Consider the following 23,758-nt stretch of genomic DNA (forward strand, 5'->3'; position numbering starts at 1 on the left):
TTTTTATTAAACTTCAAACAACAAATTTTATTCAAAAGAAAAAAATAAAAATTTAATTACGAAACTATATTTTAAATGAATCTTAAAATACGTGTCGAGCCCCGTCCTCCAATGCATACTACCTAGGACAGACCTCCGATGTATACTACTCTAGAATAGAGGGAGTACTGTTTATCGAAGATCATTATTTAAAATTTATTATTGACTTTGTTAAATTTGTTATTCACAGTCTTTTGGTCCATTGTTGTCGAGTTTATATTTAGTACCTATAACTAGATTATTTTCGGGCCGATGCCCGGTTACATTATAATTATTTTTTAAAAATTATTTTGAAATGGCTTAATTTGAATTTTATATATTAATATAATATTTTTATTAAATAATAATGAGAATAAAATAAAAAATTATAAACACAAAAATTTTAAAAATAATATTACCCAAACTATAAATATTAATTATCAACTTTTTATTAAATATAAAAATATAATAATGAATATTTGTGTAAATCAAATTAGTTTTGAATAAAATAAAATTATTGAAGAAAATGGAACTATGGAAAATTATTAATTTAAGAATATAAAAATGAGGAATAATGAGAAATGGGTAACTGAGAAATGAGAAATGGGTAAGAGAGAATTAGTGGAGGAAATAAATGAAAGAGAGAGGTTGAAAGTGAGGAGGATATTGCCAGCAAAATTCATGAGAGCTTGGCATATAGGATTTGATAACATAAGTTCTTAAGGGAGAGTTTGACACATATGATGATGTATGTTGTACTTTTTTTAGTAGAATGTAGATGTATCTATTCAAGATGTTCTCAATTTATGTCCAGATTTATTTTTATGCATAATTTAAAATGCATTGACCAAATAGCTCAGTTGATTATTTTTTAATTTTTTTTGTAAATAAAATTTTAATATTTGAACTTTTATTCACAAAATGAAAATTTGAAAAATAATTAACGAAACTATATGGTCAATGCACCTTAAATTACGTGCAAAAGTCAAACTGGACAAGTAAATTGGGATGGAGGAAGTATGACAGAGAAATTTTATCCCCGTTTTTTTCATCAAACATGAGGTGTATTTGTTTAAAATTTCACGTTTCTCATATTACCCTGCATAAAAAATTATGTACAGCCCACAAGGGTTAACTCAGTTCGTTAAACAGGGGATAACTATCCTCTTAGTCACAGGTTCGACTCTCACGGGAGGAGAATTTAAGATTATATCTCATGAGTCAGAGAATGTCACGTGGTTTGCAGGCTATTGTGTGAGACCATAGAGTTTACCCAGTGCACACCCGATCGTACGTATTTAGAAAGATTTTTAAGTTTACATTTTCATAGTTGGTAACTGGTCGGTGATAATTCTTTTTGATGCCTTATTATACATATGCGCCAAGAACGGCTCAAATAGCACGTAAAAGTATCATTCGTCTCATCTTGCAATAATGCTCCTCCAAATGAAATGAGCCGGTCATGAAACTAATAAACGGATAAGACGACATTCTGAATTTATATGTCTTCTATGTAACATCAAAATCGAAAAAACTACCAAATTGTAGATCATAAGTTTTTTTATCTTTCATCTTTAAAATATGCACTTCTTAATATATCGCATTTAAAAGATCAATTATGAAGTAGTGATGTTATATCCTACATTATTTTGACTCTTTGATCTCAAAAAGTTATCGCATTGTCATAGTTAATATCTAGTTCAATGGAGCAACTCACTACGTCATATATGACCAGATACAATGTTCTCTTCTACTGTTACATTAAAACATTAAAATGTTGCATAAATCATAATGCAATGCGTTTTGACCATTGCAATTGTGAGTAACTAATGCAACACTTTTGATTTTAAATTTTACATCAAGTAAAGTATTGCATTAAACGCCTAAAATAACACTAAATTGAAAAAAATACAATACTAAACTTGTTCCATCACCTTCTGGATAACCTGATTGAAATTGATATAATTATGGATACCATGATTGCTATATCAACACGTCAGCAATGGACCCCATTATCGAGCCTGCTGCTGACGTGTCATTGTTGATGTGGCACGCTGGTCTCCCATCAAATGGGGCTCACGCCTGACATGTCATTACTGACGTGATACTGTGGGCCAATTTATCTAATGCAACAAAAATTTTTAGTCTAATGTAATAGTTTTTTCTCAATTGCAGCACTGAGTTTTTCTTTACTGCAAATTTTTTCTAAACCAAATGTCACACTATGCTTTAATGCAATAATTTTAAATAGTCAAATGCAACGATTTTGCTTTATGTTGTTACAATAGATGTTATTTGAAGGTAACAAAAATATTTAATTTTGCAACACTAATACTAGAAGTAAATGTAATAGCAGTGAAAAAAATGGAATACAAGTTTATAAATATGCAATTCCCATTAAATTTAATCATTGCTAAATCAATTCACAGTCCATTCAAAATCCAACCACAATATCAAAACATCATCACAATCAACCACCGCTTCACCAACAATACTCACCACCCTAGCAATACACCACCACTACACCGATTAACTACATCACCAAATCGCAAACAATCAATACAAAGATCAAACTACATTGCCATCTAATCAGGTTTACTTATTAAAGTTTAAGTATTAAATTACTGAATCAAGTATGAATAATTCTCGGTTGACGAGGCCTCTATAATTGATTTCTAAACAAAAATAATTATAGTCTCAGCAAAAATCCAACTGATTACCTCAAATTTCAAATCAAGCAGATAAGAGTTCCTACAAAACCAAACACATGGGAAGCACATGGACTCGAGGCATGCATATTTTATGACAATTAACAAGGACGTAAATCCAAATGAGAAAATTATGTAACTAAATTAACAAAATTTAGTGTTGGGCAAGACTATGCAAGAGTAAAATCAGGAATTTGCAGTAAAATATCGACATTACCCCCCGCCATCACTCTTCCTGAAGGACTTACCCCCATAACTAAGATAAAGACATACTTTAAAACACCGAAAGGGATTTAGGTGCTTGTCCTTGATTTGAAATTTTAGGTTAGTTGTGATTTTGCTGAGACTACAAGTTTTGTGGGCTTAGGAACCAATCATTGAGGTTATCCTCTTTGCATCTCTATATTGAAAGAATTTTATAATTTGAACCTGGTGTTAAGGAGGTTGAGGAAAGCTTATATATCATTCTATAACTATCATTATAACTTGACATTCTACCATAAAATGGTGTTTCATTAAAAACTAAAATGTAAATCCTTTATGAAAAATGAAGGTATGATTGGATTGAAGAGCTGCACAAGAAGTTTGTAGATGTTGTCCATCATTTGATTGCAAATTAAAATGTTTATTTCAGAACTACTTGACAATCATCTGATTCATGAATTACTTCTATAACTTTTTGAGCAGCTCCTTCATCCGTGAATATGCATTTTAGTTTTTAAAGAAATAAGAGGATTTTATGACCAAAGGTCATAGTAATAATGCCGGTCAGAGAGGGATATATGAAGTTTTTCTCAATTATCATCGAATTCATATTTAAATTATGCAGTTTTTTTAATATTTGGAGTTGCAAATAATGCTGGTATAATGTCATTCGGCGAGCACTTATCAAAACCTGACCCATTTATTAGTTCTAGATTAATGAAGTTTTTGTGATTGGTGCTCTAAACCAACATAATTTGTAGTCTCATAGATCATATTAATACAAATTTCAATCACGTTAAAATTTAATGAGAAATAGTAACACAAAGATCTATCTTATCAAGACCACGAGACCTATTTTGGCATATCAATTCACATAGATAATTAGATGGTTCACTAATATTTTTGAGATAAAATTTGTGTAGTACAAATGAGTACATGGGAATTGTTCAATATATCAAAGATAATCCATATCGTATTTGAACTAAAATTAATAAAATGGATTGTTTCTCATATTAGATTGAAATAAATTAAAATTAGGTATGATTTAACTACTTCTACTACTATCCTAACTTCATATTAATTACGACATATAATTTAATTTGTTATAATAATTATTTGAACAAATTATTTTGGTGATATATATTTCTTTCTTGTTGAGAACATGAAGATTACAGCAATGATGTTTCAAGAAAAAATTATAACTTAAATATATAAACAGAACATCTTAAATTGGGCATATTTCATGTGAATGGGACAAAATATTCAAATCAAAATAATTGAAATTTCATCATGAATCCAATAATTTGAGTCATTTTTGAAATAAAATAGAAATATAATAAATCTATGTACTAATAGACTGTCTAAGAGAAATCTCATACCTTTTAGCCACGGCGACCATTACTTATCATCTTATTTGGATCTTTTTTTTGTCATCTTCCGATAGCCACAATCAATGGTACTGCGAAAAGCCGATTCTAGGGTTTTTTTAAGAGAAGAAAAGCAAAACAATAGAAAAACAAAACTGACAAAAATTATGCTACCTTTTTTAAAAAAATTACAATAAAAATTAGGAATATATGATGTGGTCTACTCTAATAAGAACCCTCTTTTAATGATAACTAAAAACTGAGAATCAAGAACTATTACCATGACTGAGCCACTGTTAGCACCATTACCTCCACCACCAAAATCAACACCATTAACCTCACATCACTACAATCACCGTCGAATTTTAAACTAAATCACTAAAATTCAAATCAATAAATTATCAAAGTTAAACATAACTCATAGAAAATTAAATCACCACTTGTAATATCCGTAAATTTCGCAGAGAATCACCAAATATTTAAAACAAATCACCAAAAAAATTTAAAGCCAGAATGAGAAATATTATCAAATCTGAATATACATACACCTCAAAGATATTTACTACGATCAAAGAGGGAGAGATAACATTAAAATACGAAGCTTTGGAGGTTGTTAAAAACATATGATACTTTGAGAGAGATGTTGAGAAAAGAGGTGAAGATGGGGAAATGAGATCTATATAGTACATAAGCTTTTTTAGATCTGAATTCCGCTATTATAAAGGGGTTGGTGGTTTTCGGAGTTAAGTTGTGGAAATAAGGGGGGGTGAGAGAAAGAGTATGGAGATGGTGGGTGATACATAATCCAAATGTATGGTTCTGACTAAAAAAGCTAAAGGGCTAAGATTGTGTCGAAGTTTTTATTTTAAGATGGGTTTTATCTCATCTTTCACATGTCCACCATCGAACTAATGTAAACAAACCAATATAAAAATATTATGGTAAGTTGAAAGTTGTATTGCTTTATTGAATAGTTACATGTAATTTGCCTTGGTGATTTTGTTAATCTACGAGTTTATGATGATATTCAGATTGCAACATAACAGAAGTTTAGAGTCCAGAGATTGCAGTTTGTTCAGATTTTCCAGGAGGCTATTTCTCAGGATTAGGTTTGTTAGGGTTTTGTGTAAATCTTGTTTATCTGGATAAACTTTATCTCAAACAAACTCACTACCTTATCTTATAAATCAAGTTTAAATCTCTCAAGCCTTATCTCTTTACTTGATTTATTTCTTTTAAACGTACTAACAGATCAGTTTAAAAGTTTTATTCAAATATTTTCAAACAAACTTATCTTCCAATCTTATCTTGTGTTTGAAAATAAATCTGTTAGAACTTTGCTTATAAATACAACTCTTCATTTCAGATTTGTAGCTAACACTTTCACGAGAATCTTTCATCATCTGAAATCTTTTTCTTGTTTCATACCCGAGATATTCATATCCAGAAAAACAAGAAACTTAGTTTGAGTTGTAATCAATTTGTTTATTCTTGTAACTAAATAGTGTATTCATATCAACTTTGTGCCGGGTTGTGGCAAGCTTGATTTCAAAGTATAGCAAGGTAGCTAGAAGGCTAAGGAATAGCAGTGGGCTAGGTAGCAAGGTAGCTTGGGAAAGGGTTTCTTTCAGGTGCTATATTTGTAATCAAGGAAAAGATTGTAAGTTCTTTTATTAAAGTTGATATAATACATTCTCTATGCTAGTTGGCATGGGGACTTGGATGTAGGCCATAGACTAGGTATAGGGGCCGAACCAAGTGAAAACTTCTGGTGTTTTTACTTTTCAGTTTTCAGCATTCTGTATTTTATTTCTGTTATTTATTTTCTGCAGTGTAATTGAGACTGTCTCATAACCTGTCTCATTTGTAAAGGGACTGTCCCATTTGCATAAGAGACTGTCCCATTTGCCTTGGCAGTTAGAATATTATTTTATCTATCGAGCCATTTAATTTCATTTGGTATCAGAGCAGGTGCATTTAATTCTCTTTTTAGTGTTTATTTTGCTAGCGATCCATGGCTCAACCAGATAGGTATTCAAACAATTATCCACCACTGCTTCATGGTGCTGAAAACTACAATGACTGGAAGTTTCGAATGAAAATCTTTCTCCAACGTGATGCATTTGAATGGGATGCTGTAGAAAATGGTTTCAGAATTCCTATGAAAGAAGGAAAGCCAAAATCTCTCAAGGATCTCTCTCCCGAAGAAGTGAACGCAATGAATTCCAATGCTAAAGCTATGAACTCACTTCTCAATGGCATGGTAGCTACAGAATTAAGAAAAGTTTCAGCATGTACTACTGCCAAGCAGATTTGGGATACGATCAAAGTCAGCCACGAAGGCACGTCTAAGGTACGTGAAGTAAAATTAAGTATGCTAATGAGTGACTATGAAGGTTTCAGGTTGGAAAGAGATGAAAGCGTGCGAGATGCTCAAGGGAGGTTTCTAACATTGATGAATTCCATCTCACTTCTGGAAAGGATCATTCCTCAATCTGAGATAAATAGGAAAATCCTCAGAGCAATGCCAAAGAAGTTTGCTCCAAAGGTTACCATTCTGCAGGATTCAACACTGCTTTCGACTATGGATACTCTAACACTGTTCAGTGAATTGGAGGAATTCGAAAATCAGCTACGTAGATATGATGAAGAAGATGAAGCTCCTCGTAAGAAAACTCTTGCACTTAATGCAGATGCAGATGAGTCTCCTGACGATTCTGATGAAGATATTGCTCTTCTAACAAAGAAGTTTCATAAATTTCTTGCCAAACGGAATGCCTCCAAACGACCTATGAAGTCACAGTTTCTGAAGAAGGACTTCAAATCTAATCCGAGCAAGGAGGTTAAAGTGAATCAAAGCAAGGATACTTGTTTTGAGTGCGGAAAGAAAGGGCACTTCAAAAAGGACTGTTACAAGCTGAAGAACAAAAAGAAGGCATTAATTACTTGGAGTGATGATGAATCTGATGTGGAGATCGATTCAGACGATGAAGTTGCTCAACTTTGCTTTGCTAGACTAGAGGACGACTCCAGTGATAATGATGAGGTACAGAATATTAAGTATAATTCAAATATATCTTCGTCTATTTTAAATTTGCAGGTCCAGGTCAAGAAGTTGAAAGAAAAGAATGCTTATTTAAAGCAAGCTTTAAGTGAAGTTCTTAGTGAAATGGATGACCCCATGAAGGAAGAAGCCCTAGTTGCTGAGAACAAATCATTGCTTGACAGGGTTTCAAAACTTACTGAAGAAAATCAATATCTCAAAAATGAGATTGAGATGAAGGATGTATGCCTTGAAGCCTTGAAGAAAGAGTCAATATCTGTTGATTCAGAAACCGTTAAAGAAGACAGTACTCCTGATCCCCTTGTTCCTGAATTAAAGCAGAAAGTCGAACAGCTTGAAAAAGATTTAGCTAAATGTTTTCATGGAGAAGGAACTTTGAATGCTCTTCTTGGTGAACAAAAATCTTCTCTTGATAAAGGAGGTTTAGGATGTGAGTCAATCAAGAAACGTGCATTTCAAGGCGGTTATAAGCGAGCTCCTATGAAATATAAGATGCCTTATGAGAAATGTCGAGATTGTGGCAAAGCTGGCCACCCTACAGCTGAATCTAGATTATGTGGTATCAAGGACCACTTCTCTAACTCATCTTATAAATCGTCTACTAGATATAAATCTGCTAATACTTCTGTTAATATTATTCAGATGTGGATTAAGAAATCAGATAGACATTTATATAAGATTCGTGATACTAACCAACCAGGACCCAAGTTTAAGTGGGTACCTAAGGGATAAAGCAATTCTTGCAGGTTTGTTTGAAGGTCCATGTTCCGCGAAATAAATGGATCATCGACAGTGGCTGTTCACGTCACATGACAGGTGATAAATCCAAGTTTCTATCTCTAGTTGCCAAGGAAGGTGGCTTAGTTACTCTTGGAGATTCAAACACCGTCAGAATTATTGGAAAAGGCACCATTGGTAATGACAGGTTTGCCATTTCTAATGTTCGTTTAGTTGATGGTTTGAAATATAATCTTATTAGTGTAAGTCAACTTACTGATGCTGGTCATACGGTTAAGTTCGATAAAGATGTATGCTATATTGGTACTCATACTAACGAGTTTGCTTTAGTTGCCAAAAGAAAAGGAAATATTTTCGTATTAGATTTTGATGAACAGCAGGAGGAAATTTGTCTTGCTACTGTTCAAGATCAACAGTATCTTTGGCATCGACGTCTTGGCCATGTTCACATGGATCTTCTTCGGAAGATATCTTCTCATGATCTGGTTCGAGGTCTACCAAAGCTGAAGTACAAGAAAATAGAACCTTGTTCAGCTTGCCAACTTGGAAAACAGGTGAAAACTTCCTTTACTGCTAAGAATAAAGTATCAACTTATGTTCCTTTGCAGCTCCTTCATCTAGATCTTTTTGGTCCAGAAAGGTATGTAAGCCTAGGAGGTAAGAATTATGCTTTTGTTATAGTTGATGATTATTCTCGTTTCACTTGGGTATTATTTTTACGAACTAAGGATGAAGCTTTTGTTGAGTTTAAGGATCTTATTACTAACCTTGAGACTAAGTATTCATTTAAGCTCAAGACTATTCGTAGTGATCATGGAGGTGAATTCGAGAAGGATTTCATAACCTTCTGTAAATCAAGAGGAATCACTCATGAATTCTCAGCTCCTCGAACTCCTCAGCAGAACGGAGTAGTAGAACGCAAGAACAGGACTCTACAGGAAACTGCCAGAACTCTACTGCATGAGAGTAAGCTTCCAAGAAAATTTTGGGCTGAAGCGGTACACACTTCCTGTTATGTTTTAAATAGAGTACTTATTCGTCCTATTTTGCTTAAAACTCCGTATGAATTGCTTAAGAAAAGGACTCCTAACATTAGTTATTTTCGAGTATTTGGTTCCAAGTGTTTTATTTTAGATACTCAAAATAATCGAGGCAAGTTCGATGCGAAATCTACGGAAGGAATCTTCTTGGGATATTCTATAACAAGCAAAGCTTATCGTGTTTATAATTCTGTCAAGAACAAAGTAGAAGAATCCATCAATATTACATTCAATGAATCCTCAAGGAATATATCTCAAATTGATGAAGACACTGCGGTTCTATCGTCTCATTCCCAAATGAGACAGTCTCATTCTGAAAAGAGTCGGTCTCATTCTGACAAATCAAACAGTCAAGACTCTCCAGGTCCATCTCAGTCTTCTGATAATTCTTCAGGATCTACTCAAGCTTCAGATGAATCTTCTGGTTCTCCAAAGACTCCCGATAGTGTTTCAAATGTGAATTCTGTTACTCCTCTGGATAAATCTTCACAAGCGGAAATGAGGCAGTCTCTTTTGAATGAGACAACTCCTATTCATTTCCAGGCAGACAATTCTAATGAGGAAGAAATGAGTAATATTCAACTTCCTAAGTCTTCTAGGACTGTGAAGAATCATCCACCAGATAATCTTCTCACTGATTTAGATCAAGGGATTTCTACTCGAAGCAGACTTCATAATCTATGTGCATTCTGTGCTTTTGTTGCTGAATTCGAACCAAAGAATGCTCAAGAGGCAGTTGCAGACGAACATTGGTCTGTTGCAATGCAGGAGGAATTGAACCAGTTCGAGCGTTGTGATGTTTGGGAACTCGTCCCACCTCCTCAGGATGCCAAGATCATTGGTACTCGCTGGGTTTTCAAGAATAAGAAGGATGAAGATGGCAACATTATTCGAAATAAAGCTCGTTTGGTTGCTCAGGGATACAACCAGCAGGAAGGAATCGATTACGACGAGACATATGCTCCAGTAGCTCGTTTAGAAGCTATTCGAATCTTAATGGCCTTTGCAGCTCACAAGAAGTTCAAGCTCTATCAGATGGACGTCAAAAGCGCATTTCTAAATGGCTATCTCAAGGAAGAAGTCTACGTGAAGCAGCCTCCAGGTTTCATTCACGAGAAGTACCCTAACTATGTTTACAAGCTCAAGAAATCTTTCTATTGATTGAGACAGTCCCCTCGTTGTTGGTACGAGCGTCTCAGTCAATTTCTTGTGAACAATGGTTTCATTCGTGGTACACTCGATCCAACTCTCTTTATTTTTCATAAACGTGATAACTTTCTTTTAGTTCAAGTTTATGTTGATGATATAATATTTGGATCTTCTAAAGAATCTTTGTGTAAGTGGTTTTCTGATTGCATGCATAAGGAATTCGATATGAGTTTGATGGGTGAATTGCAGTACTTTCTAGGTTTGCAAATTAATCAGTCTAATGCAGGAATATTTATTCACCAAGGCAAGTACATAAAGGATCTACTCAAAAGATTTGCACTTGATCATGTCACACCTAAATCAACTCCGATGAGTACTTCAGTTAAGCTTACTAAGGATGAACAAGGTACACCTGTAGATGTCACTAAATTTCGAGGTATGATTGGTTCATTGTTATATTTAACTGCCTCACGACCTGACATTATGTATAGTGTATGCTTGTGTGCTCGTTTTTAATCTCAACCTAAAGAATCTCATTTGAATGCCGTTAAACGTATTTTTAAATATTTGAAAGGTACGAGTGACTTGGGATTATTTTATCCAAGCTCCTCTTCCTTTGACTTAATCGGTTTTTCAGATGCTGACTATGCAGGGTCACAGGTTGATAGAAAAAGCACAAGTGGTGCTTGTGAATTTTTAGGAGATTGTTTAGTTGCATGGCATAGTAAAAAGCAAACTTCAGTAGCTCTCTCTACAGCTGAAGGAAAGTACATTGCAGCTGGAAGTTGCTGTGCTCAAATTTTGTGGATGCAACAAACATTGCAAGATTTTGGTATTTCTTACTCAAATATTCCTATTTATTGTGATAATACCTCGGCAATTAATATCTCTAAAAATCCTGTTATGCATTCTCGTACTAAGCATATTGATGTTCGTCATCATTTTCTACGAGATAATGTTTCTAAAGGTAATATTGAGCTTATTTATATTTCTACTGAGAAACAGCGTGCAGATATCTTCACTAAGCCTTTAGCTGAAGATAGATTTTGTAAAATGCGTCGTGAATTAGGTATGTGTTCTCTGTAATTTATTACGTGATTTTATGTAATTTATGTGTTTAAATATGAATTATGTCATAATACTTAAATATATGTTGTGTATTTATTATTTGAGTAATTAGGTTCTTGTTTCTGAATTTGTTTTTTTTTTATTATTTTATTTGTCCGTGTGTTTATGCGTGTATATAGCATTAGATTTTGTAAATCTTTTGATTAGACTTTTCATATCCTTGAAACTCGTGCATGTATTACTCTTTCAGTACATAACTTATGTCTTGCATCTCTTCAACTTCTTTTCAATCTCTATCTCTTCAATTCTCACTTTTTATTTAAACTCATCTTCTTAACCCTTTCAGTTTCCTATTCACCTTCTCTCTCTTAAACAAAATCAAAAACCTTTCTCAATTTCTTTTCTACTTTCTCACCTCTATCCATGGCACGTAAATCTACCCCTTTCACCCGTTCTCGATCTTCCGCTCAACGTACCCCAACTGATGCGGCTTCAGGTTCCAAGCGTCAACGGGTCCGTAATTTTGAACCGGAAGTATCAAGCGGAATGTCTGATAGTTTTTTTGAGCGACATGCAAAGGAGACTACTTCGACGAAAGTGATGTCAAAGTTGATTCTGAAGGAACGCCTGTGTGATCTGGATCTTCTGAAGAAAATCGGTATTGTGGACTTGTTTGATTCAGTAGGTTGTTCGTCATTATTGTCGCCCCCGGAGATTATTTATCCCGAGTTAGTGAAAGAATTCTACGCCAAGCTACGTATTTTGGATGGAAATATTGTGTTCTCAGAAGTCCAAGGGAATCCTGTTTGTTTTAAAGCGGATCTTCTGGCACGACTTACTGGTGTTTCTGACAAGGGAGTTTGTCCGTCGACAACTCATCAAGCGTTTCAAGACATTCCTGGTCTCCAGTACGAGGAACAGCTCAAGGTCATTCTTGGTGACAATTTTGTTTCGGTGTCAGTCAAACCTTCGGTAAATGATTTAACCCCAGTTTCTCTTGTTTTGTTTCGCTTATTTCATACGAATGTTATGCCTCGTAAATCCGGTCGTGATAGAGTCACTTTCCAAGATTGTATTCTTATGTCTGTTTTTGTTAAAAAGATTCAGTGCAATGTTGCTTCATTGATTATTTCCAACATGAATCATTGTGCTAAACATGAATCCATGCATCTTCCATACCCTGCTTTGTTAACAAAGATTTTTCAGTATTTTCGTGTTCCTTTTGAGTCTGCTAAATCAGAAAAATTGAATGTTGTTTTTGACTTGTCTGTTTTAACTGCGAATGGTCTCGTAGTTTCTGAATCCAATGAGTTAGTTTTTGATGATGCTTCTAGGAATGTTGGTGGTATTCCTAAGTCTCCTAATTATGCCTCAGACCCCTTTGATCAGCCTACCAATACTCTTCTTAATTCTATGTTGATCAAATTAAATGAAAATTATGTTGCTTTGGCTAATCTTAATCAGCATTTTGCTTCTGTCAAAACTCTTGGATCACTAACTTCTGAAGTTAGTATTCTAAATGCTTCTTTTGAGTTGTTTAGGAAGTATGTCTGTTCATCTTTGGATGATATCAATGCTAAACTCTCTGTATTGCATACTTCTGATGTCAAGTTGTCTAAGACCATAGATTTTGAGTTTGGGACTCTGCAAGAAGGAATGGTTTCCTCTGCTAAGGCATGGGAAAAGGAATTTGTTAAGTTGTTTTTTAAGCTTGGATCCGAGACTAAGTTTTTATCTCAGCAGTTGTCAGCCAGGCAAGATAAGAGCAAGATGTATTGGCACAAGAAACGAGACTGGATTGGAGATTGTACTCTAGAAGAAATCACTGCTCCTCTGCCACTCCCTGCCATTCCTCCACCTTCAGTTTTTGGCATGACCAGAGAAGAATACAAGGCAAAGATTTTTGACTGGCTTCGTGAAAGGGATGGAAAGGCACCAGCTCAGGAAGCTTTTGACAAGCTATTTTCAGAGTACGGCTCAGCTCCAGTGTTTCCTTCATCCCAGAACAAGGCTTCTGGTTCAGGCAAACGCAAAGCTCCAGTTCACGTTGATGACGATTCTGATTAGAGGACCCTTTTATGATGAAGGGGGAGAAATTATGAGATGTTTTTTAAGACGTTTGTTTCATTTTGGTTTCTTTGATGGGTGTTTCGTTTTTAAGACTATGTGTTGGTTGTGTTGTTTGGGTTGTTTTTTTTTGTTTTTTTAAGACTTTGATTGTTGGTTGTGTTGGTTTTGAACTTTGATTCTGGATGTGCTTTATGTGTTTAATCGTTATTCTGGATTCTGTTTAGATTGCAACTGGACATCCTGGTTTATGGATGGGTTGTCTTCTGTTTTTTAAGTGTTTAATGTTTGAGACTGTTTCTTTTATGCATATTGTTATGTTGTCTTATTCATTCTTTAGTTGTCTCATTCTCATATAATTGCACATATCATAAACTGCAATATATTCTGTTGGTTCTAACTTTGTTTTACAGGCCTTTAGTGTTTTTGATAGGGGGAGCATTTATGTTCTCTTTGTCATCATCATAAAAGGGGGAGAATGTTAATCTACGAGTTTATGATGATATTCAGATTGCAACATAACAGAAGTTTAGAGTCCAGAGATTGCAGTTTGTTCAGATTTTCCAGGAGGCTATTTCTCAGGATTAGGTTTGTTAGGGTTTTGTGTAAATCTTGTTTATCTGGATAAACCTTATCTCAAACAAACTCACTACCTTATCTTATAAATCAAGTTTAAATCTCTCAAGCCTTATCTCTTTACTTGATTTATTTCTTTTAAATGTACTAACAGATCAGTTTAAAAGTTTTATTCAAATATTTTCAAACAAACTTATCTTCCAATCTTATCTTGTGTTTGAAAATAAATCTGTTAGAACTTTGCTTATAAATACAACTCTTCATTTCAGATTTGTAGCTAACACTTTCACGAGAATCTTTCATCATCTGAAATCTTTTTCTTGTTTCATACCCGAGATATTCATATCCAGAAAAACAAGAAACTTAGTTTGAGTTGTAATCAATTTGTTTATTCTTGTAACTAAATAGTGTATTCATATCAACTTTGTGCCGGGTTGTGGCAAGCTTGATTTCAAAGTATAGCAAGGTAGCTAGAAGGCTAAGGAATAGCAGTGGGCTAGGTAGCAAGGTAGCTTGGGAAAGGGTTTCTTTCAGGTGCTATATTTGTAATCAAGGAAAAGATTGTAAGTTCTTTTATTAAAGTTGATATAATACATTCTCTATGCTAGTTGGCATGGGGACTTGGATGTAGGCCATAGACTAGGTATAGGGGCCGAACCAAGTGAAAACTTCTGGTGTTTTTACTTTTCAGTTTTCAGCATTCTGTATTTTATTTCTGTTATTTATTTTCTGCAGTGTAATTGAGACTGTCTCATAACCTGTCTCATTTGTAAAGGGACTGTCCCATTTGCATAAGAGACTGTCCCATTTGCCTTGGCAGTTAGAATATTATTTTATCTATCGAGCCATTTAATTTCATTTGGTATCAGAGCAGGTGCATTTAATTCTCTTTTTAGTGTTTATTTTGCTAGCGATCCATGGCTCAACCAGATAGGTATTCAAACAATTATCCACCACTGCTTCATGGTGCTGAAAACTACAATGACTGGAAGTTTCGAATGAAAATCTTTCTCCAGCGTGATGCATTTGAATGGGATGCTGTAGAAAATGGTTTCACAATTCCTATGAAAGAAGGAAAGCCAAAATCTCTCAAGGATCTCTCTCCCGAAGAAGTGAACGCAATGAATTCCAATGCTAAAGCTATGAACTCACTTCTCAATGGCATGGTAGCTACAGAATTAAGAAAAGTTTCAGCATGTACTACTGCCAAGCAGATTTGGGATACGATCAAAGTCAGCCACGAAGGCACGTCTAAGGTACGTGAAGTAAAATTAAGTATGCTAATGAGTGACTATGAAGGTTTCAGGTTGGAAAGAGATGAAAGCGTGCGAGATGCTCAAGGGAGGTTTCTGACATTGATGAATTCCATCTCACTTCTGGAAAGAATCATTCCTCAATCTGAAATAAATAGGAAAATCCTCAGAGCAATGCCAAAGAAGTTTGCTCCAAAGGTTACCATTCTGCAGGATTCAACACTGCTTTCGACTATGGATACTCTAACACTGTTCAGTGAATTGGAGGAATTCGAAAATCAGCTACGTAGATATGATGAAGAAGATGAAGCTCCTCGTAAGAAAACTCTTGCACTTAATGCAGATGCAGATGAGTCTCCTGATGATTCTGATGAAGATATTGCTCTTCTAACAAAGAAGTTTCATAAATTTCTTGCCAAACGGAATGCCTCCAAACGACCTATGAAGTCACAGTTTCTGAAGAAGGACTTCAAATCTAATCCGAGCAAGGAGGTTAAAGTGAATCAAAGCAAGGATACTTGTTTTGAGTGCGGAAAGAAAGGGCACTTCAAAAAGGACTGTTACAGGCTGAAGAACAAAAAGAAGGCATTAATTACTTGGAGTGATGATGAATCTGATGTGGAGATCGATTCAGACGATGAAGTTGCTCAACTTTGCTTTGCTGGACTAGAGGACGACTCCAGTGATAATGATGAGGTACAGAATATTAAGTATAATTCAAATATATCTTCGTCTATTTTAAATTTGCAGGTCCAGGTCAAGAAGTTGAAAGAAAAGAATGCTTATTTAAAGCAAGCTTTAAGTGAAGTTCTTAGTGAAATGGATGACCCCATGAAGGAAGAAGCCCTAGTTGCTGAGAACAAATCATTGCTTGAAAGGGTTTCAAAACTTACTGAAGAAAATCAATATCTCAAAAATGAGATTGAGATGAAGGATGTATGCCTTGAAGCCTTGAAGAAAGAGTCAATATCTGTTGATTCAGAAACCGTTAAAGAAGACAGTGCTCCTGATCCCCTTATTCCTGAATTAAAGCAGAAAGTCGAACAGCTTGAAAAAGATTTAGCTAAATGTTTTCATAGAGAAGGAACTTTGAATGCTCTTCTTGGTGAACAAAAATCTTCTCTTGATAAAGGAGGTTTAGGATGTGAGTCAATCAAGAAACGTGCATTTCAAGGCGGTTATAAGTGAGCTCCTATGAAATATAAGATGCCTTATGAGAAATGTCGAGATTGTGGCAAAGCTGGCCACCCTACAGCTGAATCTAGATTATGTGGTATCAAGGACCACTTCTCTAACTCATCTTATAAATCGTCTACTAGATATAAATCTGCTAATACTTCTGTTAATATTGTTCAGATGTGGATTAAGAAATCAGATAGACATTTATATAAGATTCGTGATACTAACCAACCAGGACCCAAGTTTAAGTGGGTACCTAAGGGATAAAGCAATTCTTGCAGGTTTGTTTGAAGGTCCATGTTCCGCGAAATAAATGGATCATCGACAGTGGCTGTTCACGTCACATGACAGGTGATAAATCCAAGTTTCTATCTCTAGTTGCCAAGGAAGGTGGCTTAGTTACTCTTGGAGATTCAAACACCGTCAGAATTATTGGAAAAGGCACCATTGGTAATGACAGGTTTGCCATTTCTAATGTTCGTTTAGTTGATGGTTTGAAATATAATCTTATTAGTGTAAGTCAACTTACTGATGCTGGTCATAAGGTTAAGTTCGATAAAGATGTATGCTATATTGGTACTCATACTAACGAGTTTGCTTTAGTTGCCAAAAGAAAAGGAAATATTTTTGTATTAGATTTTGATGAACAGCAGGAGGAAATTTGTCTTGCTACTGTTCAAGATCAACAGTATCTTTGGCATCGACGTCTTGGCCATGTTCACATGGATCTTCTTCGGAAGATATCTTCTCATGATCTGGTTCGAGGTCTACCAAAGCTGAAGTACAAGAAAATAGAACCTTGTTCAGCTTGCCAACTTGGAAAACAGGTGAAAACTTCCTTTACTGCTAAGAATAAAGTATCAACTTCTGTTCCTTTGCAGCTCTTTCATCTAGATCTTTTTGGTCCAGAAAGGTATGTAAGCCTAGGAGGTAAGAATTATGCTTTTGTTATAGTTGATGATTATTCTCGTTTCACTTGGGTATTATTTTTACGAACTAAGGATGAAGCTTTTGTTGAGTTTAAGGATCTTATTACTAACCTTGAGACTAAGTATTCATTTAAGCTCAAGACTATTCGTAGTGATCATGGAGGTGAATTCGAGAAGGATTTCATAACCTTCTGTAAATCAAGAGGAATCACTCATGAATTCTCAGCTCCTCGAACTCCTCAGCAGAACGGAGTAGTAGAACGCAAGAACAGGACTCTACAGGAAACTGCCAGAACTCTACTGCATGAGAGTAAGCTTCCAAGAAAATTTTGGGCTGAAGCGGTACACACTTCCTGTTATGTTTTAAATAGAGTACTTATTCGTCCTATTTTGCTTAAAACTCCGTATGAATTGCTTAAGAAAAGGACTCCTAACATTAGTTATTTTCGAGTATTTGGTTCCAAGTGTTTTATTTTAGATACTCAAAATAATCGAGGCAAGTTCGATGCGAAATCTACGGAAGGAATGTTATTGGGATATTCTACAACAAGCAAAGCTTATCGTGTTTATAATTCTGTCAAGAACAAAGTAGAAGAATCCATCAATATTACATTCAATGAATCCTCAAGGAATATATCTCAAATTGATGAAGACACTGCGGTTCTATCGTCTCATTCCCAAATGAGACAGTCTCATTCTGAAAAGAGTCAGTCTCATTCTGACAAATCAAACAGTCAAGACTCTCCAGGTCCATCTCAGTCTTCTGATAATTCTTCTGGATCTACTCAAGCTTCAGATGAATCTTCTGGTTCTCCAAAGACTCCCGATAGTGTTTCAAATGTGAATTCTGTTACTCCTCTGGATAAATCTTCACAAGCGGAAATGAGGCAGTCTCTTTTGAATGAGACAACTCCTATTCATTTCCAGGCAGACAATTCTAATGAGGAAGAAATGAGTAATATTCAACTTCCTAAGTCTTCTAGGACTGTGAAGAATCATCCACCAGATAATCTTCTCACTGATTTAGATCAAGGGATTTCTACTCGAAGCAGACTTCATAATCTATGTGCATTCTGTGCTTTTGTTGCTGAATTCGAACCAAAGAATGCTCAAGAGGCAGTTGCAGACGAACATTGGTCTGTTGCAATGCAGGAGGAATTGAACCAGTTCGAGCGTTGTGATGTTTGGGAACTCGTCCCACCTCCTCAGGATGCCAAGATCATTGGTACTCGCTGGGTTTTCAAGAATAAGAAGGATGAAGATGGCAACATTATTCGAAATAAAGCTCATTTGGTTGCTCAGGGATACAACCAGCAGGAAGGAATCGATTACGACGAGACATATGCTCCAGTAGCTCGTTTAGAAGCTATTCGAATCTTAATGGCCTTTGCAGCTCACAAGAAGTTCAAGCTCTATCAGATGGACGTCAAAAGCGCATTTCTAAATGGCTATCTCAAGGAAGAAGTCTACATGAAGCAGCCTCCAGGTTTCATTCACGAGAAGTACCCTAACTATGTTTACAAGCTCAAGAAATCTGTCTATTGATTGAGACAGTCCCCTCGTTGTTGGTACGAGCGTCTCAGTCAATTTCTTGTGAACAATGGTTTCATTCGTGGTACACTCGATCCAACTCTCTTTATTTTTCATAAACGTGATAACTTTCTTTTAGTTCAAGTTTATGTTGATGATATAGTATTTGGATCTTCTAACGAATCTTTGTGTAAGTGGTTTTCTGATTGCATGCATAAGGAATTTGATATGAGTTTGATGGGTGAATTGCAGTACTTTCTAGGTTTGCAAATTAATCAGTCTAATGCAGGAATATTTATTCACCAAGGCAAGTACATAAAGGATCTACTCAAAAGATTTGCACTTGATCATGTCACACCTAAATCAACTCCGATGAGTACTTCAGTTAAGCTTACTAAGGATGAACAAGGTACACCTGTAGATGTCACTAAATTTCGAGGTATGATTGGTTCATTGTTATATTTAACTGCCTCACGACCTGACATTATGTATAGTGTATGCTTGTGTGCTCGTTTTTAATCTCAACCTAAAGAATCTCATTTGAATGCCATTAAACGTATTTTTAAATATTTGAAAGGTACGAGTGACTTGGGATTATTTTATCCAAGCTCCTCTTCCTTTGACTTAATCGGTTTTTCAGATGCTGACTATGCAGGGTCACAGGTTGATAGAAAAAGCACAAGTGGTGCTTGTGAATTTTTAGGAGATTGTTTAGTTGCATGACATAGTAAAAAGCAAACTTCAGTAGCTCTCTCTACAGCTGAAGGAGAGTACATTGCAGCTGGAATTTGCTGTGCTCAAATTTTGTGGATGCAACAAATATTGCAAGATTTTGGTATTTCTTACTCAAATATTCCTTTTTATTGTGATAATACCTCGGCAATTAATATCTCTAAAAATCCTGTTATGCATTCTCGTACTAAGCATATTGATGTTCATCATCATTTTCTACGAGATAATGTTTCTAAAGGTAATATTGAGCTTATTTATATTTCTACTGAGAAACAGCGTGCAGATATCTTCACTAAGCCTTTAACTGAAGATAGATTTTGTAAAATGCGTCGTGAATTATGTATGTGTTCTCTGTAATTTATTACGTGATTTTATGTAATTTATGTGTTTAAATATGAATTATGTCATAATACTTAAATATATGTTGTGTATTTATTATTTGAGTAATTAGGTTCCTGTTTCTGAATTTGTTTTTTTTTTATTATTTTATTTGTCCGTGTGTTTATGCGTGTATATAGCATTAGATTTTGTAAATATTTTGATTAGACTTTTCATATCCTTGAAACTCGTGCATGTATTACTCTTTCAGTACATAACTTATGTCTTGCATCTCTTCAACTTCTTTTCAATCTCTATCTCTTCAATTCTCACTTTTTATTTAAACTCATCTTCTTAACCCTTTCAGTTTCCTATTCACCTTCTCTCTCTTAAACACAATCAAAAACCTTTCTCAATTTCTTTTCTACTTTCTCACCTCTATCCATGGCACGTAAATCTACCCCTTTCACCCGTTCTCGATCTACCGCTCAACGTACCCCAACTGATGCGGCTTCAGGTTCCAAGCGTCAACGGGTCGGTAATTTTGAACCGGAAGTATCAAGCGGAATGTCTGATAGTTCTTTTGAGCGACATGCAAAGGAGACTACTTCGACGAAAGTGATGTCAAAGTTGATTCTGAAGGAACGCCTGTGTGATCTGGATCTTCTGAAGAAAATCGGTATTGTGGACTTGTTTGATTCAGTAGGTTGTTCGTCATTATTGTCGCCCCCGGAGATTATTTATCCCGAGTTAGTGAAAGAATTCTACGCCAAGCTACGTATTTTGGATGGAAATATTGTGTTCTCAGAAGTCCAAGGGAATCCTGTTTGTTTTAAAGCGGATCTTCTGGCACGACTTACTGGTGTTTCTGACAAGGGAGTTTGTCCGTCGACAACTCATCAAGCGTTTCAAGACATTCCTGGTCTCCAGTACGAGGAACAGCTCAAGGTCATTCTTGGTGACAATTTTGTTTCGGTGTCAGTCAAACCTTCGGTAAATGATTTAACCCCAGTTTCTCTTGTTTTGTTTCGCTTATTTCATACGAATGTTATGCCTCGTAAATCCGGTCGTGATAGAGTCACTTTCCATGATTGTATTCTTATGTCTGTTTTTGTTAAAAAGATTCAGTGCAATGTTGCTTCATTGATTATTTCCAACATGAATCATTGTGCTAAACATGAATCCATGCATCTTCCATACCCTGCTTTGTTAACAAAGATTTTTCAGTATTTTCGTGTTCCTTTTGAGTCTGCTAAATCAGAAAAATTGAATGTTGTTTTTGACTTGTCTGTTTTAACTGCGAATGGTCTCGTAGTTTCTGAATCCAATGAGTTAGTTTTTGATGATGCTTCTAGGAATGTTGGTGGTATTCCTAAGTCTCCTAATTATGCCTCAGACCCCTTTGATCAGCCTACCAATACTCTTCTTAATTCTATGTTGATCAAATTAAATGAAAATTATGTTGCTTTGGCTAATCTTAATCAGCATTTTGCTTCTGTCAAAACTCTTGGATCACTAACTTCTGAAGTTAGTATTCTAAATGCTTCTTTTGAGTTGTTTAGGAAGTATGTCTGTTCATCTTTGGATGATATCAATGCTAAACTCTCTGTATTGCATACTTCTGATGTCAAGTTGTCTAAGACCATAGATTTTGAGTTTGGGACTCTGCAAGAAGGAATGGTTTCCTCTGCTAAGGCATGGGAAAAGGAATTTGTTAAGTTGTTTTTTAAGCTTGGGTCCGAGACTAAGTTTTTATCTCAGCATTTGTCAGCCAGGCAAGATAAGAGCAAGATGTATTGGCACAAGAAACGAGACTGGATTGGAGATTGTACTCTAGAAGAAATCACTGCTCCTCTGCCACTCCCTGCCATTCCTCCACCTTCAGTTTTTGGCATGACCAGAGAAGAATACAAGGCAAAGATTTTTGACTGGCTTCATGAAAGGGATGGAAAGGCACCAGCTCAGGAAGCTTTTGACAAGCTATTTTCAGAGTACGGCTCAGCTCCAGTGTTTCCTTCATCCCAGAACAAGGCTTCTGGTTCAGGCAAACGCAAAGCTCCAGTTCACGTTGATGACGATTCTGATTAGAGGACCCTTTTATGATGAAGGGGGAGAAATTATGAGATGTTTTTTAAGACGTTTGTTTCATTTTGGTTTCTTTGATGGGTGTTTCGTTTTTAAGACTATGTGTTGGTTGTGTTGTTTGGGTTGTTTTTTTTTGTTTTTTTAAGACTTTGACATCCTGGATTCTGTTTAGATTGCAACTGGATTCTGTTTAGATTGCAACTGGACATCCTGGTTTATGGATGGGTTGTCTTCTGTTTTTTAAGTGTTTAATGTTTGAGACTGTTTCTTTTATACATATTGTTCTGTTGTCTCATTCATTCTTTAGTTGTCTCATTCTCATATAATTGCACATATCATAAACTGCAATATATTCTGTTGGTTCTAACTTTGTTTTACAGGCCTTTAGTGTTTTTGATAGGGGGAGCATTTATGTTCTCTTTGTCATCATCATAAAGGGGGAGAATGTTAATCTACGAGTTTATGATGATATTCAGATTGCAACATAACAGAAGTTTAGAGTCCAGAGATTGCAGTTTGTTCAGATTTTCCAGGAGGCTATTTCTCAGGATTAGGTTTGTTAGGGTTTTGTGTAAATCTTGTTTATCTGGATAAACCTTATCTCAAACAAACTCACTACCTTATCTTATAAATCAAGTTTAAATCTCTCAAGCCTTATCTCTTTACTTGATTTATTTCTTTTAAACGTACTAACAGATCAGTTTAAAAGTTTTATTCAAATATTTTCAAACAAACTTATCTTCCAATCTTATCTTGTGTTTGAAAATAAATCTGTTAGAACTTTGCTTATAAATACAACTCTTCATTTCAGATTTGTAGCTAACACTTTCACGAGAATCTTTCATCATCTGAAATCTTTTTCTTGTTTCATACCCGAGATATTCATATCCAGAAAAACAAGAAACTTAGTTTGAGTTGTAATCAATTTGTTTATTCTTGTAACTAAATAGTGTATTCATATCAACTTTGTGCCGGGTTGTGGCAGGCTTGATTTCAAAGTATAGCAAGGTAGCTAGAAGGCTAAGGAATAGCAGTGGGCTAGGTAGCAAGGTAGCTTGGGAAAGGGTTTCTTTCAGGTGCTATATTTGTAATCAAGGAAAAGATTGTAAGTTCTTTTATTAAAGTTGATATAATACATTCTCTATGCTAGTTGGCATGGGGACTTGGATGTAGGCCATAGACTAGGTATAGGGGCCGAACCAAGTGAAAACTTCTGGTGTTTTTACTTTTCAGTTTTCAGCATTCTGTATTTTATTTCTGTTATTTATTTTCTGCAGTGTAATTAAGACTGTCTCATAACCTGTCTCATTTGTAAAGGGACTGTCCCATTTGTATAAGAGACTGTCCCATTTGCCTTGGCAGTTAGAATATTATTTTATCTATCGAGCCATTTAATTTCAGATTTCAGTTAAGCATATGAGCTTCCTTGATATCATACAGAATGCACTTGTTGATATTTTTCGTTTCAAGGATGACTTTACTATCTTGTTGCTTTGTCATTTGAAAAATAGATATTTCCTGTATTGTATGTCAATATTTACTCTTTTTTATATAGATATTAGATAGATTTCCTTTTATCTAATGTTTAATCAAGTTAAAAAAAATATTATTGCAGAGGTGCATTGCAATCACTTGAAACCATTATAACTCCATGCTAGTATCCAAAGCTTCATTCTTTAGAACCACCTTCGACAATAAAGTTCCAACGGCTGATTGTGTTCATGACTACAAAA

The 23,758-nt window shown here is 35.2% G+C and overlaps 1 long non-coding RNA gene across 1 annotated transcript; it reads right to left on the minus strand.

Annotated features, from left to right (window-relative positions):
- Positions 1-1,807: 1,807 nt before the first annotated feature.
- Positions 1,808-5,204, minus strand: LOC141666421 (uncharacterized). Its single transcript, XR_012552203.1, has 2 exons — positions 4,578-5,204; positions 1,808-4,389 (listed from the first exon to the last, which is right to left on the minus strand). It is a non-coding gene; the product is annotated as an uncharacterized LOC141666421 (long non-coding RNA).
- Between the last annotated feature and the right edge of the window lie 18,554 nt (positions 5,205-23,758).

Source organism: Apium graveolens, chromosome 6, assembly GCF_009905375.1.
Source record: "Apium graveolens cultivar Ventura chromosome 6, ASM990537v1, whole genome shotgun sequence".
Taxonomy (NCBI): domain Eukaryota; kingdom Viridiplantae; phylum Streptophyta; class Magnoliopsida; order Apiales; family Apiaceae; genus Apium; species Apium graveolens.